Source organism: Diorhabda sublineata, chromosome 3 (assembly GCF_026230105.1).
Source record: "Diorhabda sublineata isolate icDioSubl1.1 chromosome 3, icDioSubl1.1, whole genome shotgun sequence".
Taxonomy (NCBI): Eukaryota; Metazoa; Arthropoda; class Insecta; order Coleoptera; family Chrysomelidae; genus Diorhabda; species Diorhabda sublineata.
Window position 1 is genome coordinate 26,525,804 of NC_079476.1, and position 16,091 is coordinate 26,541,894.

Genomic DNA, 16,091 nt, shown 5'->3' on the forward strand with positions numbered 1-16,091 from the left:
GTTACTGTCGGTAAAATTTGTCAACACAATCTAATAAAAACAGTTCTTTATAACTACCTTTTGATCTTTTAGAAGCCTGCAAAACCACTGCACCTGATCATGTTTTTTCTTACAAATATACTTATAATGCAGATAATGACAAAACTTTTTTTTAGTCGAAAACTGAAGAAGATCTCGACACTTAGATGAGGCAAAACTTCTTGTATAAAGATGCTCGATTCAATATAGAAGTGAAGCGATCCAGAACCAGAAACTTGGACTACTTACAACATAACTCTGTTTTAATGATACTACGATGTCAAATGCTATCCAACATTCCAGTTTTTGCAAAACCTTCTCCATAGGCAGACCCGACTCACCGAGTTCGCTTGCATTCGCTCAGAATTTCAATTTATCGGAATCCGTTACTTTGGAGAAGTGCAAATTTGTGGAAAAAGCTACCAAGGCACGTATTTTCCTAGTATTACAACCGAAGTACTAAAATGTGAAAGGATTTAGCCTCTGGTACTTGTTTTTCATATAAAAAACGTGATAAGAGACAACTTATTGCCAACTGAATGGTAAAGAATCTATCTAGGTTCGCATTACAACTAATTTTCAGAATAAGAGAATCATTTAAAAGTATAGATAGAAAACGACATTATTTATATAGGGTATATACTTTTAGTAGTGTTTCTGGTTCACAGTTGATTATGAGGTTAGATAAACCTGCATAGATCATCATTATTTCATATTCTACATAAATATTTGAGTCTGCACGATTACAAATTTCAATTAGTGAAAAAATTGAAGCCTTAGGATGTTGGTTAGAAGCTTGACTTGATTAAGCACTTTCCAACGTTTACCAACATGTAATTTGATCGAAACTCATTTTCATCAGTAGGATGAAGCGATTTCTCGAATAAAAATAAATATCTGCCACGAATTTTTCTCGTCAAATTGATTCCCGGGCATAAGTTAGCATCCAGGCACTCCCGATTTAATATCTATGGATTTTAAAGAAACATAACGACTTTCCAAGCAATATTTTCCAATTTGTATGAAATTTTTTCAATAAACTCGTATTTTTTCTAAAAATTCTTATTTCAAATGTGAAATTTCATTTGAGACACCTTGTATTTGGTAATAAAAGGAAACTAACAAAAACAAAAAAGCAATTTATCAACAAAAATGTACACTGTACGGTTTTGAAGAGGTAGCTAATGAAAATAGATGTGGTACGTCTTCCAAATGAATAACTATATACGAAGAAGGGTTTCAGTAAAAAAATTAGTGTACAGTCGAATGTTCTCCTTCAATATACTTCCATCCCCTCGCCACACACCTTTCCATAAGTTTTTTCCATTGATCCAAGTAGTACTGGAAGTCTTCTTTGGTGAGGGTCATCGGGAGCTCTGCCGTTTTTTGCTTTACAGGCTTCCATCGACTGAAATCGGTTTTGGTTAGAAGTCAGATTTTTTGGCACTTCAGACAGACTTGTATCATGTGTAATTCCTGGTGTAAAATTTTTCTAATCGTTTTTTTATCGGCGTTTACAGCTTCGGCAAATATCCGGATGCTAATTCGACAGTCTGCACGCACAATTTGGTTAATTTTGGTCATTGTTTCCGGAGTTGAGACATTTATAGGGTGATTTGGGCTTTCTCGGAGCTCACTAAAGCACTTAAACCATTCAAAAACACGCTCACGAGAAAATAGTCCCCATAGGTTTTTTCCAACAATTTATTGTATTCAGTCGGAGTTTTTTTTTCAATTTAATGAACAAGCACATACACCACACAACTTTTAGCGCTGTTCTACAAGTTTGGTAGAAATTTGTTTAGCTTGTAAAATAAAGCTAATAAATCGTATATAGACCATTCATAAAATTACATTTTTTTCGTTGTTCTACACGTTCTAAATACCAAAACAAATCCAAAAACATTTATATTTTCAGAAAAAACAACAGTCGTTCGGTATAACGTTTTTTTGAAGTATGTTTTCTGCGAATAGTATGCAAATAATTCGATAATGTCATGGGGGAAACAACAGTTTATTCAGCGAAATGACTAAGTCTCTTTTATATCCTCACTGGGGTGCAAATAATTTGGTAATTTACATGCCGCAAACTGTAGATGTCACGACATATACATTACGATTGTAAATAAAGTAATTTCACATGTATAATCAAAAAAATTCTACATGAAATAAAATGATAAATACGAAAAGATGTTTTGATGATATTCTAATTCATTTACCTGCATGAAATTCGCAATTTTTGAGTATATAAAGGGCCTAAATTACAAGTTGAGTATGCTAGATCTTAAATACTATACAACTGCCAGTTTAGATGATAATAATGCCGTTTGGGCCGTTGGAAAATACCAAAATAAGCTAAAATATGTAATCACAAAATATGTAGACTTTATACCTTCAATTTTAACAAAAACTGCTTATGTAGAAATTAGACCTTAACCAAATCGCCAGTAACCGAATTTATGCGTCATGGATGAAACTTGAATCCATCATTTCACATGCGAAACAAAAAAAACAATCTAAATAACGAACTGAAAAGTGAGCAAAGAAGACAAAGATTGTTCTATCTGCAGGCTAGGTCTTGGCATCGATTTTTTAGGATGCGCGTGTTTGAATTGCACCCTACTCGCCAGATCTGTCTCCCTCGGATCATTTTCTGTTCCCAATTCGAAAGAATAGCTCGGCGGTCAAAGATTTTCCAGCAACGAAGAAGTGATGCCGGCAGATATTGATTATTTTGAAAAGCTTCACTGGGATCATCCTCGTACTTCAATATTTACAATGCGAGTAAATTTGAACTTAGAACTTTGGAAAATTCTTTTCAAAAATTAATACTGGAGCACTATTATACCAATTTTTTAGATATGTTCAATCTAATGATTTTTCATTTTCCGTCTCTTTCCGAATACATTCAATTCGATAAACCGGATAAAACTAATCAATACTCGTTCCATCAGAATGTTTTGAAGATCTCCAGTAGAACAATCATCAAATCCTGTGCTAAGCTATTTAGATTCGATCAATTTTAGAAAACAATCATGTCAATTCCAAAAAAAAAACTGACACTCACACTCGCGGTTTTTCGATTGCTGTATATACCTAAAAAGGCTAAAGGTTCATATCCCGCTCATAAGCGGGATTAAGTCATTCCATTTACGCCCCTGCCTAATCAGGGCTGGAACACCGGACAGTAGCGGCACGCCAGGATGCATCTATATCAAAAAATTATTGGAAAAAAAATCAGTTCATCGTCATTTTTTAAATTGTATAGCCTTGTCTAATAAGGGCATTAAATATCATATTAAATACGCTAAAATGGAATTTGACCAATTCATTTATTGCTACAAGTTTAATAATCCAAAAAAAAATAAGCAGGATAATCAAAGAATCCTTTTTTTTGTTTAATTTAATCATATAACTATTTTTGTAGCATTTTTCCCTATTTATAACAATTTATATCTCTTGAAGTTGACAATTTACATATTCAAATACACTCTATTATAGTATATTTCTATTCATAGTCCAGGAAATCTAGTCTAAAAATAATCTTTTCGCATTGTTTCCATTTATATAAACTTTGGAAATGGATTTAAGCTTATTAATCTCTTTCCCTTAAAATAACCCCCTGAGTAATGAAACTTCAACATTGACAGTTTATTTTTCAACTAATCTAGACAAACCTTTTGTTCAATTGAAGTTTTTCTACACCCTATCAATTTTTCTAACAACATTTTAAACAATTCATTGAATATGCTGTATAAGAAACTTTATAATTTAGTATAAATGAGATTGAATTGTCATGTGATAAAGAATGAGAATCAATGTGTTTATGACGTCTTAATTAAGTACAAATTCCAAATTTCCTTCGCGTTATTTTTGAAATGTAGGACATAACGTTCAAAATCTATATAAATATTGCCTGCTTGTCAAGCAAAACTAGCCACCAGGTGAGCTACTAAATTCCAAAACACGGAATCCAAATAACGGATTTCAGCATGAGTGTTGCCCCAGGAGGTCCACGGGGATTACACCCATTATCACTTGGACAGCTTGTGCAGAGACAGTCCGTTAGGAGCTGGCGATATTCAACACTTCTTGTCTCTGCATCATCGTCATCGATTTGCAATGTTTCTTCATCTAGGAGGCCTCTGATCAGGCAGGAAAACCATCAGCAACCTTCGTTTATTCGTCCGTGGTTCACTAATGTTTGCCATTAAGACTCGGCCGTCTTCTGTAGTGAGGCCAAAAAGACATCTTCATATCTAAAGTTACTTCGTATCTAGACAATCTTACCTCTATTCGTTTTCCTCTAAGAAACATGGTCTACAGTTTACATCATCCTGAAGAACTAAAAAGCTGGTTCCTGTTTCCATATAAATCCGTAAAACAAAACGAATAGAATAGAACAAATTTCAGTTTGGTTATATTTGGTTACATTTTAAAACAATTCAAATTTGTTCTACTACTCGTTCCTTCTTACGTAGAATCTAACCACCAAACTATAAATTCACTACGACAACAGGGAATTCGGTTGTGGGCTACAACCATCCCGGATTTATATATAGATAAATCTCAGCGCTATTTTTAGGTGTTTTCAGTTTTTCATATGACGAATACCACTTTCTGAGGAAGAGTTTTCGTTGAGGAATTTGAGGTTATAAGGTTTTCAAATTGTATTATAAGGATTCAGCAGATTTCTACTACCACACACCACACAACAACACAAAAAATGCTAGATTCCTATTTACAAGCCTTGAATCGATTAGAATCCTTGTTAACATGATTATTATGCTTCATATAAATTTGTTCGTTAAGGTTAAGGTACTTTGGAGTATTGGAGGTGGAACTAGCATAGAGAATCAAATAATTTTAACCCCAAAGGAAGACTTTCGCTCCTGTTAACATTTATTAAATTATTGAATGTGTGAAATGCGCGGTTGTCAAGATTCTAAACGTAATGAAGATAGACTGATATTTAATTAACAGTGTTGATGTAATAACATTGACAAGTGACAAGTACGAATCACGTATTACTAATTTTCTTTTAGGTCATCTTTTTTTTGTAAAAACTACCATAGTTTACCTAGGTGTTGAAAATAAATGAATATTGTGTTTAAATGGCAACCGGTTTTCTCTCGGTTTATTTTCCTTTGTACCAGTGTCTGGGATTCATTTCCATTTATTTTCCGCAACTTTCCAGAACATCTACGGTGCATATAATTGTAATTACGAACTTTAGTTCTTATTTACAAATTTACAATTAGGTTTTTAATATGAACTGTGTTTAGAAAAGTTGAAAATATCGTTTGGAAGTTCGTCTTGGAATTTCTTAAAATTATATCGAGGTTATGGACACTATATGGCTGCCAAATAAATACTAAGCAACATGGCGTCTACAAACTTCAAACATATACTGTATACACAGTGGTATTTTTCAAGCAAATACCGCCATCTCTAAGTCAAATCTGGTACATCACTGGAACCATCTTCGTAAAAACATATCCATTTTGATTTTTGGCTTTTCTTTATCATTTTTCGAGATAAAATTCGTTTCATTTCAAAGAATTTCATCTAAAATTGATAAATAGAAGACCAAAAACTTTTCTTTGGTTTATTTCTATAATTTCTACAGTAACTTTCGAGATATGTTATTGATAAACAATCTACTTTATCTTTTTTCATGATATTTCATTAATTTGGATGATTATTTATGTATCGCACTTACATAATATAACGAAAATATTTTAATTAAGTATTAGTCGACAATTATAAGTTTAGGATTATTTTACAAATTACTCTGCGAAACATGCCAAGGCAGGTGTATGAATAATTAGCTATTTTCATTTTGACTTCACCTCGCTATGTATTTGAGTGGGTATTTGTATTTTAACATCTACTTATAATTGAAAATAACCTATATTATAAAACGGGATATAAATCTCGAGATCCTCCAACTTGTTAATCGAATCGTCTTCAATATCCAGCCTTCCACGCTGTAAAAAACCACCGACCAAACTTAGCACGAACCTCAATCGTAGGTTAAAATCAAAATCGGGACAAATAAGTACCTCAATAATGCTTATTAGGCTTGTTGAATAGTACATTTCATTTATTTGTCTTCAATATAGTTAATCCACGTCCCAATAACTTTGATTCCCATTTCTATATCCTCTAGAACATCTTGGAAACGTTTTCAATGCATCGAATGTCTTTCTGATCTATAACGAGCTTTTTGAGGAGCTGCATTAGTTTGTGGTACTGTACGCGATCGAATGCCTTTTCATAATTTATGAAACAGAGGCAAACGTCCTTTCTGATAGATGATCTGTCGAATCATAGGAATCGTAGTTTCCGAAATCTCTTGGTCGATTAGAGAAACTTGAAGAGTAGATCCCAGATCCCGGCAAGAAGCTGAGGAACAAACACGATTCGCGGTGCATCTTCTACCTGGTAATCAAAGTCTCCGCGACCAATTGGCTATGACCAAGATAGTTGAATTGGATTGGCGAGTCAATATTTCAAAACAAGGGTTCCTATATTGATTTGCAATTATTCACCCCATAATATGTTACGAACAAGTCCGCGATATCGGTCCTGTCCGTCTATAATGGAATTATAAAATTGGGTGATGTGTTTGATGTAGTTTTTACAAACCGCGTTTGATCCTCGTTTACATTGGTTATAAGAATGTCTGTTTATTCATTGTTTTATTTATTTTTTGATAATTTATTTTGGGATATATAGTTTACTTTACTTTTTTGATGAATAATACATATTGTAATTCTTTTGAATATACGAATACAATCAGCACACATTAACGAAAAAAAAATCTATTTTATTATTCTCTTTATATTCAATCATTTTTCATTTTTAATTTCGTTGAAATCTGACAAGTTTGATGGAGAAACGAATCATGAGATTATTTAATTACGAACCCTCAACTACAGTAAGATTAATCTTCTAAGTTTATTAAAAATGCACGTGAAACTACGGGACTGAAAAATTTTACTTTCAACTGTGTTTTACAGAAAGCAATCCCCATCATATAATTAAAACAAGAAGTCAGTATTTCGAAAAAGTGTAAGTTTATTGTGAAAGGTAAAGGATTCGGAAAAATGTTACTGCGAGTGTTCAAATTGATCTTCCAAAAACGTGATCCTTGAGAAAGTCCTACAGGAAGAAATAACAAAATGTGAGGTTATTTCGGACCACTAAACGAATTAAAACGTGAGGACTCTAGTCATTCCAGTAAATGCAGTTTCTGTACCGTACGTTCAGCTTGAAGATTACTGCAAACGACCACAAAATGGAATGCTGGTCGTCCAGAACACGGCGCGTCGGTAACAGAGCCCGTTTTTAAGAAATTCCTCTACGTCTTCCACATAATTGCGTTCGTGCGCAGATACGACATAACTCATTCTTGAAGCGTGATCGCTAATGGAAAAGAGAAATCCTTAAACAAATTGAATGTAAATTTAACGAAAAAAGAAGACACGTATCTTAGATATACGCAAATCAAGGCGAGTGATTTATTTTTAAGTTATTTAGGTCTACAGGAAGAAATGTAAATGTTAAATCCTTCCGTGTTTAGGGCAAATATACCACCAGTAAACACACCGAGGCTGTTCAAACACAGGATGTGCAAGTATAGTGTTCGAAGATATATTTGTGGCCTCCTGCAGTCGTAATATATCGATAAAACTTACCCCCACAGAACCGTATCTAGGATATTATTTTGTGAATATTTCACGATAATTAATTTTCAAAAAATAAATTCCATAATGGTAATTTATACAACAAGTACATGAAGTAGCACTTCTTTTAACGATTGGGGGAAAAGTTGATGGCAATTTCATTAGTGAAAAAAAGACTTTTTATGCGAATCTCTTGAAAATGTATTAGATTTTTTAATTTGACATATTTATTCACTTAAATCAAAATTATCGTTTATAATTAAGGTTGGTTTTAGTTTTAAATAGCTGGACTATAGTGTTGAGGATCAAATTTTTTAGACCTTTCTTCAAAATGAGCTTAGAACATACGTTTATAAACTTGACTTTCCGTTTGCCGTTAACTTTCCATGGGGGACGTTTTCCGTTTGACTTTATTAACCCTGTTTCGACTATCCGTTAGCCGTTTGACATCTATAGACTCTATCCACAAATTTGACTTTCCGTTTGTCATTTGATGTCTATAGATTCTATCCACAAATTTGACTTTCCGTATGCCGTTGTCTTTCCACGGATGACGTTTGCTGTTTGACTTTATTGATCCTGGTTTGACGATCCGTTAGCCGTTTGACATCTATAGATTCTATTCACAAATTTGACTTTCCGTTAACCGTTTGATGTCTATAGATTCTATACAAATATTTGACTTTCCTTATACCGTTGTCTTTCCACGGGTGACGTTTGCTGTTTGACTTCATTGACCCTGTTTTGATTTTTCGTTTGTCGTTGCCGTTTGCGGGTGACGTTTGCCGTTTGACTTTATTAACCCTGTTTTGACTATCCGTTAGTCGTTTGACATCTATAGATTCTATCCACAAATTCGACTTTGAATGATTTTATGCATTTCGATGTTATTCAATTTAGTGCAAACGTCAACGATAACGGGAAACACAAAATCAAATTTATGAATCGGCCTTTATTCTGGTACCGTTTCATAAAAGTGTTATATTCTTTTAGATAATGTTATTTGGATATAATTTCTTCTTCTTTTTAATCTATTAATATATTTAATTCATTAATTCGTTCTAATACATTAGCCTGATAAGAATTCTCGTTGTGCGGACGCCATTTTATTACCAATAAGAAGTTGCGTGACCGATAGGGGCGGTGGAATCTATCCGTTTGTCCATTAAGACAAATTGTACCTCATCTGATAATAATTTTAAGTAGTAGTTGTAGTTACAAACTAACTTGGAGTTCGATACATTACAAAAATTATACATTCGATCTTAAAATCATCTATTATCCACTCTATTCAGGAAATCAGCTTATTCCCCATGCATTTCCGCTCATAATTCTACAGAATTTCAAGAATTTTAATAATAAACAAAAATAACAATAACATCGTCGTTTACTGGAAATCTCCCTCGTATTAGTGGATAGGAAAATGTCACTAGGAGTCAAATCTAGCGAATATGGTGGCTTATTGTAGAGTTTAGTTGTTCCGAATACGTGCTGATTGAAATCTAGGGATTACGCCAGGTCCTGAATTCAATACCAGCTATAAAATTTTCATTTCTATTACAATGTGCCAACGCTTGATCGTGGTTGTCTTGAATATTGGACAACCCGTACTGGAAGATTATGCAGCTCGGGTTTTTAAATATGAAATGAATCCAAAACGTTTTATATCCTTCAACTGAGCAGTTCAAATCATTTTGTAACTTTTTTGTAATTTTATTATCATTTCAGCATTAGAATCTCTTCCAGAACATTTTGAAACATTCTGCGTCATTCCAATACGACCTTTTTGATAGTTTTTTTCCCTTTTCTAAGGTTGAAAATAACAATTTTTAACTATTATGAATAGATTTCTAGCGAAATTCAATAGTAGCTGAAAATTGTATTTTTCGCAGTTTGAATTTAAATAAGTTTACATATTTAGAAAAACACGAAAACTTAAGTAGCAGCCCTCGTATATTCATATTTTTTATTAAGCAATATAAGCATGTAGTGATTAATATGGGTGATTAATGAACATTATTCATCGAAATGTTTATTAAAAGATAAGCTTACAAAGCTTTATACTGCCCAGTATATTTTTTAAGTTAAAACGTTTTTGTTGAAAGGGTTCGTTAATCAGAACGAGTTACATCACAATAGGGGTAGAAAGAAGGATAAGCTAACCTCATTTATATGCTTATCGTTCTTATACACAATTTTGACGATATAAAGATAAGTTACTTGCTAACGAAATAAATTCACAATATTATATCTGTTTCTAATTTTTCTAACCTCATTTTTGTCAATTTAACTATCTTATTTGACCCTATATAATCTTATATTTCACTGCCGAATGATTTCACGTGAAGAAAATTATGTTTTTTTCTACTTTTCCATGGTCTCAATATAATATATTTACTTTGAAATCAAAATCTAGTCGCCAATTAATTGATTTGGTTTTTTCTTATGTACCACATTGAATAGAGAAACGTACAGCAAAAATATTCACGGCTCTATCACTAAATTGAGTAGTTCAAATAAATTTCGTTTTCTTCAAGTTAAAATTGTCTACGAGTTGCTAAAATGAGGTCCAATCATAGAAGGATTACCATCAGCAGTTTTGGTAGAAAGCTGACGATGATTTTAATACAAAAATTGATGAAAATATAACCTGGAAATAAGTAGAAATGATAAACTAGGCTACTGACTGATCTAGAATGATCAATTCTGAATGTTACAACAGCATTTATATATCAGGGAAACCAATCGAAGAAGATAAACCAGATATCAGTTCAAGCAAAAACGAATTGAAAGGTCTTTGTTTGGCAACCAAAGATTTCTTCGACTCTTGCAGATCAAAAAATAAATTACGAGGTGTAAGTTTTTGTACATCTAAAGAAGCTATTGATGCACAAACCGCTTATCATATCTCTCATATACAGAGTGTCCTATCCTCAATAACATAATCCGGATGTCCATTCTACGGAATCGTGACGAAATTGCAATTATTTAAGCAATCTTTTATTTGAATAAATACACGTTATGTTGATATCAAAAGCAATGAAAACAAGACAGAATGTACTGGTACCATCCTCTTTCAGGATGTTACCAATCAAGGAAGGAAAAAAGGGTCCTCAAGATAACAACAGCTGAAGATTTCTACATGTTGATTAGATATCAAACTTTTGGAACATCTCGAAAGTATTCCATTGGATTTAAGTCAGCGTTGAACTATGGCTACTGTGCACGGACATTCCAACAATCTCCTGTCTTTTCGACAGATCCTCATCCTCTTAACCTCGCAGTTTCCGCTCCCTTGAGTTCTATGGAAGATTCTGGGATGTCTTATCTTTTTGTTAGAGATTAGGCTGTTTGGTTAGGTTCCTTGTCCTGTCATTTTCTTATCAGGTAGTGCATAGTTACGTTCTGTTTGTGTGGTGCTCGTCACTGGTTTGTTTTCCGTCTTCTTTGAGAGTTTCGAGCACCACCTTTCAGTTTGTAGGGTGCTTTCCTCCGCAGTTCTAAAATTTGGTGTTTTTCCATTCTGTTTAGGATGCAGCCGGTGCTCTGTATAGATCCGTTATCACAAACACACTTATTTTGATGATGATGAATTTTCCAGTGTTGTCATCGTTTTTTTAAGTAAGGCTCGTTAGTTGCCATATTCTTTTTGGTCTTAATCAATTTTCCTTCGGCTTTATCTATACTTCCAATGTGGAGGTTGTGCATGGATATTTGAGGTTATCTCCAGTTTTATTTGTAAACAAAACTCGGGTGTAGTCGGAGGATTTACAACAATAAGTTATATAATTAGTCAAAAAATAAAACTGTGGTTTAATTTTGTAGGGGACTTTATATTTGTAACTATATTATTTGAATCCTAGGCCGTTGCAATTTAAATTATACAACCAGTTGGTATTAAGCTCTCGGTGTTTCGAAATACCGTACAATCATCATAATGTGCTGAAATAAAGCGTTGAACGCCATAAACTGTAATAACTTTGACACCGCGTTTTGTTCAAGTGATTTGTTGCTGTGGAATTTCTACTACGTTTAGAAAATATTTCTGGTACTTTTTCATTACTATATCAAAAATTAGGATTTATTCCTCTTTTGTATACTGTCGCGGTTTGTTTCATTATTCTTCACTTCTTTATATTTGATTATTTTCATGAACCGCGATCGTTTTTGTTTTGATTTTATACACTTGCGATGTTTGAGTACAAAAATTGAATGGAGGATTTATAAGGAAAATTTAGACTCACATTCTATAGAAAAATTATCCAGCTCGCATCCCAAAAAACAGTCTTTGCCTACTTTGAAGTCAGTTCTTTCTTTCCAGTCGTTTGTTTTGATTATTTTTTTGTTTCATTGCCAAACGTTTGATGGAAGCTGCTTTTGTTCCATTTTGAGCAAACGCGGCATCCATCTTGTCCACAGCTTTCTCATGTATTAGTTAATACTAGATAATCGACGTTTATTCAGTACTCTGAAGTCGTTACTTCATGTGGTTTAATCCAAAGTAAAATCAAGTTCAGCTTTTATTTTGTTATTGTTATTTGTACTAATGCCTTTCAAATAAAAATATTCTATCACATTACGATGAATGTTTACATATACAATGAAAACGTTTACTATTGACAGCTGTCAAAAACAAATATTAAACAACATGGCGTCTTCAAACTTGAAACATGTACTTTTCCAAACAACTACCGCCATCTCTAGATTGTACTAGATATTTATGGTATTATCTTCGTATCAGATAAAAAGAAAGGAATAAAATCTTTGGTAATTATTATTTTTTCATTTTATATCGTTAAAATCCTCCAGGTAAACAATATTTACTCTCTTATTAAGATGTACTGTTTATTATAATGTAGTGCTTGAATTGATTCTATTCCAAATACAATAAATAACGTCCCATCGATCTCATAGTCTAAATATCGTCAAATTGGCATACGGTAATTATATTATTTAACAAATGGAAATCTAAATTTCGTATTTGACATGTTAGCGTGTAGATTTTAATGACTCGATAAGATCATCATAGCATGCAACTGAAAGCTATCAGTTGTATTAAAATTATTGATTGTTGCCTACGAATATATTTAATGGAAATTCAACAATTAATAAACGATGATATCAAATAGAAAAGCACGAATTAATAGTGTCATTTATATGAATATTGTCCAATTATAATTGCATGGAATGAGTGAAGTCAGACAATGTAATCACGAGTGATTTTTTTTGGGGAGGAAAACTAGAAAATTCAAATCAATCGGTATTATTTCGCTTCTACTGATATATAATAATAAACCTTGTATCTTGGGCTGAATTTTTTGTAAAAGAGAATTTGAAAATCACAAGTTAGGAACAAAATAACTTGTAAAACAAGTAACACCAGTACGTGACACAATGTGAGTTTTAGATATGTATTCACTGAAGACATTATCTGTCTTTTCTCATACTAACATCGTCGTAGATTCTTAAACAGCTCAATTCTCTTTGTTATTATAACGTCCTCCAATATAGAGAATCAGTGGTGTATCCTGACAGCTTCTTCGTCCTTTTCTTCTTGTCCATGTCCTCTACTGTCTTTTTACATGTGTAGAAACGTGTAACGGACAATACCCGCGTCATTTTTAACAAAAATTTATTGAATGATGATGACAGTTGTTATGTCATGATCGAAGAACGTCCTGTAGCTGTAAAAAAGCAGTTTTAGAATGCATCAACTGTAAGAGGTCGGACAACAACGTTAAAACTCAGATAGATCACAAGAAAACTAGACAGGACTGACCATTAACATAGCAGTTCATATCTTCACCGATTGTTGAAACAATTAAAGAAAATTTGGACAAGATGAAATTTAAAGTTTTCTCTATCCACTCAGTTATTTCCACGCTTCAATCCATCGAGATTCATCGACCTGTTTCTTTAATTTCCAAATTATAATCTTGGTTTCTTCAACTACTTTCTCTTCCATTCCTCTTCATCTGTTTTCGTTCTCTGTTTTCTCTATCCACTCAGTTATTTCCACTCTTCAATCCGTCGACATTCATCGACCTGTTTCTTTAATTTCCAAATTATAATCTTGGTTTCTTCAACTACTTTATCTTCTAATCCTCTTCATCTGTTTTCGTTCTCTGTTTTCTCTATCCACTCAGTTATTTCCACTCTTCAATCCATTGAGATTCATCGACCTGTTTCTTTAATTTCCAAATTATAATCTTGGTTTCTTCAACTACTTTCTCTTCCTTTCCTCTTCATCTGTTTCCGTTTTCTGTTTTCTCTATCCACTCAGTTATTTCCACGCTTCAATCCATCGAGATTCATCGACCTGTTTCTTTAATTTCCAAATTATAATCTTGGTTTCTTCAACTACTTTATCTTCTATTCCTCTTCATCTGTTTTCGTTCTCTGTTTTCTTTATCCACTCAGTTATTTCCACGCTTCAATCCATCGAGATTCATCGACCTGTTTCTTTAATTTCCAAATTATAATCTTGGTTTCTTCAACTACTTTCTCTTCCATTCCTCTTCATCTGTTTCCGTTTTCTGTTTTCTCTATCCACTCAGTTATTTCCACGCTTCTTTACTTTCCAAATGAATCCTATTTATATTTTATATAAAAAATTAATGGTATTGATGATTCCTATTATCCAGAAACGCCTTTTTTTAAAAAACAAACTCTTGAAAAAATTTGTGGGCAATCTAAAAACGCTAAATTTAAGAGAAATTTCCATTGTACGTCTATGGATTTTAGAAACGTCGTACAATATTCCTACTTCCTCGTTGATCCATTGTGTATCATCCACACATTCTTTACACTGTGAAAAATTTTTCAGATACAAGTTGAATGAATCGTATTCGAAGAAAGTTTAATGGGCCAGGAAAGTTCGACGTAGTTCACAAAGAAGTATCAGCATCAAGTTTTTCAATATCTTTTTATTTAAAAAAAGTGTAAGGAAGAAATTTTCATATTGCTAACACGTTTTTAAGTATCCTCGATTTTAATCAAATGAATTCGAAAGTCTAATATCAAAATAGAATATATGGGCTACTACATGCAAAAAAGATAATTGAAACTGAAGAAAATAAGATGGAAGATACGTAATGAAAGAAATAACGAGGATGATACTGATGAAGAACTGAATATTTGATTTAAAAATAAAAATAAAACTTATTTTAAAATTTCAATATCTACTTATTTACCATTTAATCCTGATTCCTTCAAAGCTTATCAGATGTAAAGCTTGCTGGAGTTGAATCAAAACACAATCGTTGCTGTTATTTTCTATCGAGTGTTTTTTGTTTTGACATCTCCATTTTTCTCTCCAGCTCCTCCTCGATTTTTCTTATCTTGTTTTAGTTTCCCTTTTAATTTCCCTTATATTTTTATTCCTTATTCTGTCATTTAATGTTTTATTATTTATTTTTCTTAGAAAGCTCTTTTTAGTCCTCTGAATTGGATTTTTTGTTTAATCAATCCAATATTTGTATGACAAATATGATTTGTAGTGTTTGTTATTTCTTTTTGTTTTCTGAATACTTGATATTGAATCGACAGGTTTTATTATAAACATGATTTTCAGAAGAAAGTCACATACCAATCGAAAATATTTTCTCTACCAAAACAGATAAGAGACTACGAATTGAATCATAATTTTTAGAATCAACGAATCATTCAAAAGTATATATACACATAAAAAATAATCTATTAGAATTCCGAATGTTACTAAATGGAATTATGGTAAAAAATTATTTGCAGTATGTTCGCATTAAACTTAATACCGAATATTCTTGCACAACTGAAAAGGAAACATATTCTTGGAGGTACGTTCAATACGAAAACTGGGAATATTTATAACAAACATTTTTTTTATTCTAGATTTCAAGTTAAGCAACAAATTTTTCTTTGTATTTAATTTTACTGAAATTATATTCGCTTGTTATATTAAGTACAACCCTGTGTAATTCTTAATGATGGGTTTTTAAGCAAATTATGGTTTTATAAAGTTTTACAAGGTTTCTAACACCATAAATAATGACGATGATGCTTTTCATGAGTGAATTATGTTTATAAAGATTTTTCTAATATTAATAGTAGGTATAAAGGTATGAAAAATTAAAAAACGAAGAATTTCAACGCGAAGAAATCAGTTAAATAATTTAGATAATATAGTATTGTACATACCAAAACGACTTTCTACTTTTCCACGTAAAACCTCTGCCCTATTTTCAACCAGCGCCTCTGATCGAACTCTAAAGGGCTTTAATAGGTCACAAAGTTTGGCATGCTTCGCGTCACCTCACAATAGAAGCCCTAAATTCTTCTAAAGTCGAAATCCAAATAAAGTTCTTATGAGGTTTCAAATCTGATGTGTCTTTACGACAAAAAGGG

At 32.5% G+C, this 16,091-nt stretch overlaps 1 protein-coding gene across 1 annotated transcript in view; it reads right to left on the reverse strand.

Annotated features, from left to right (window-relative positions):
• Positions 1 to 16,091, reverse strand: part of LOC130441848 (heterogeneous nuclear ribonucleoprotein C) — a 218,626-nt gene that overhangs the window by 183,303 nt on the left and 19,232 nt on the right. The window lies entirely within an intron of this gene.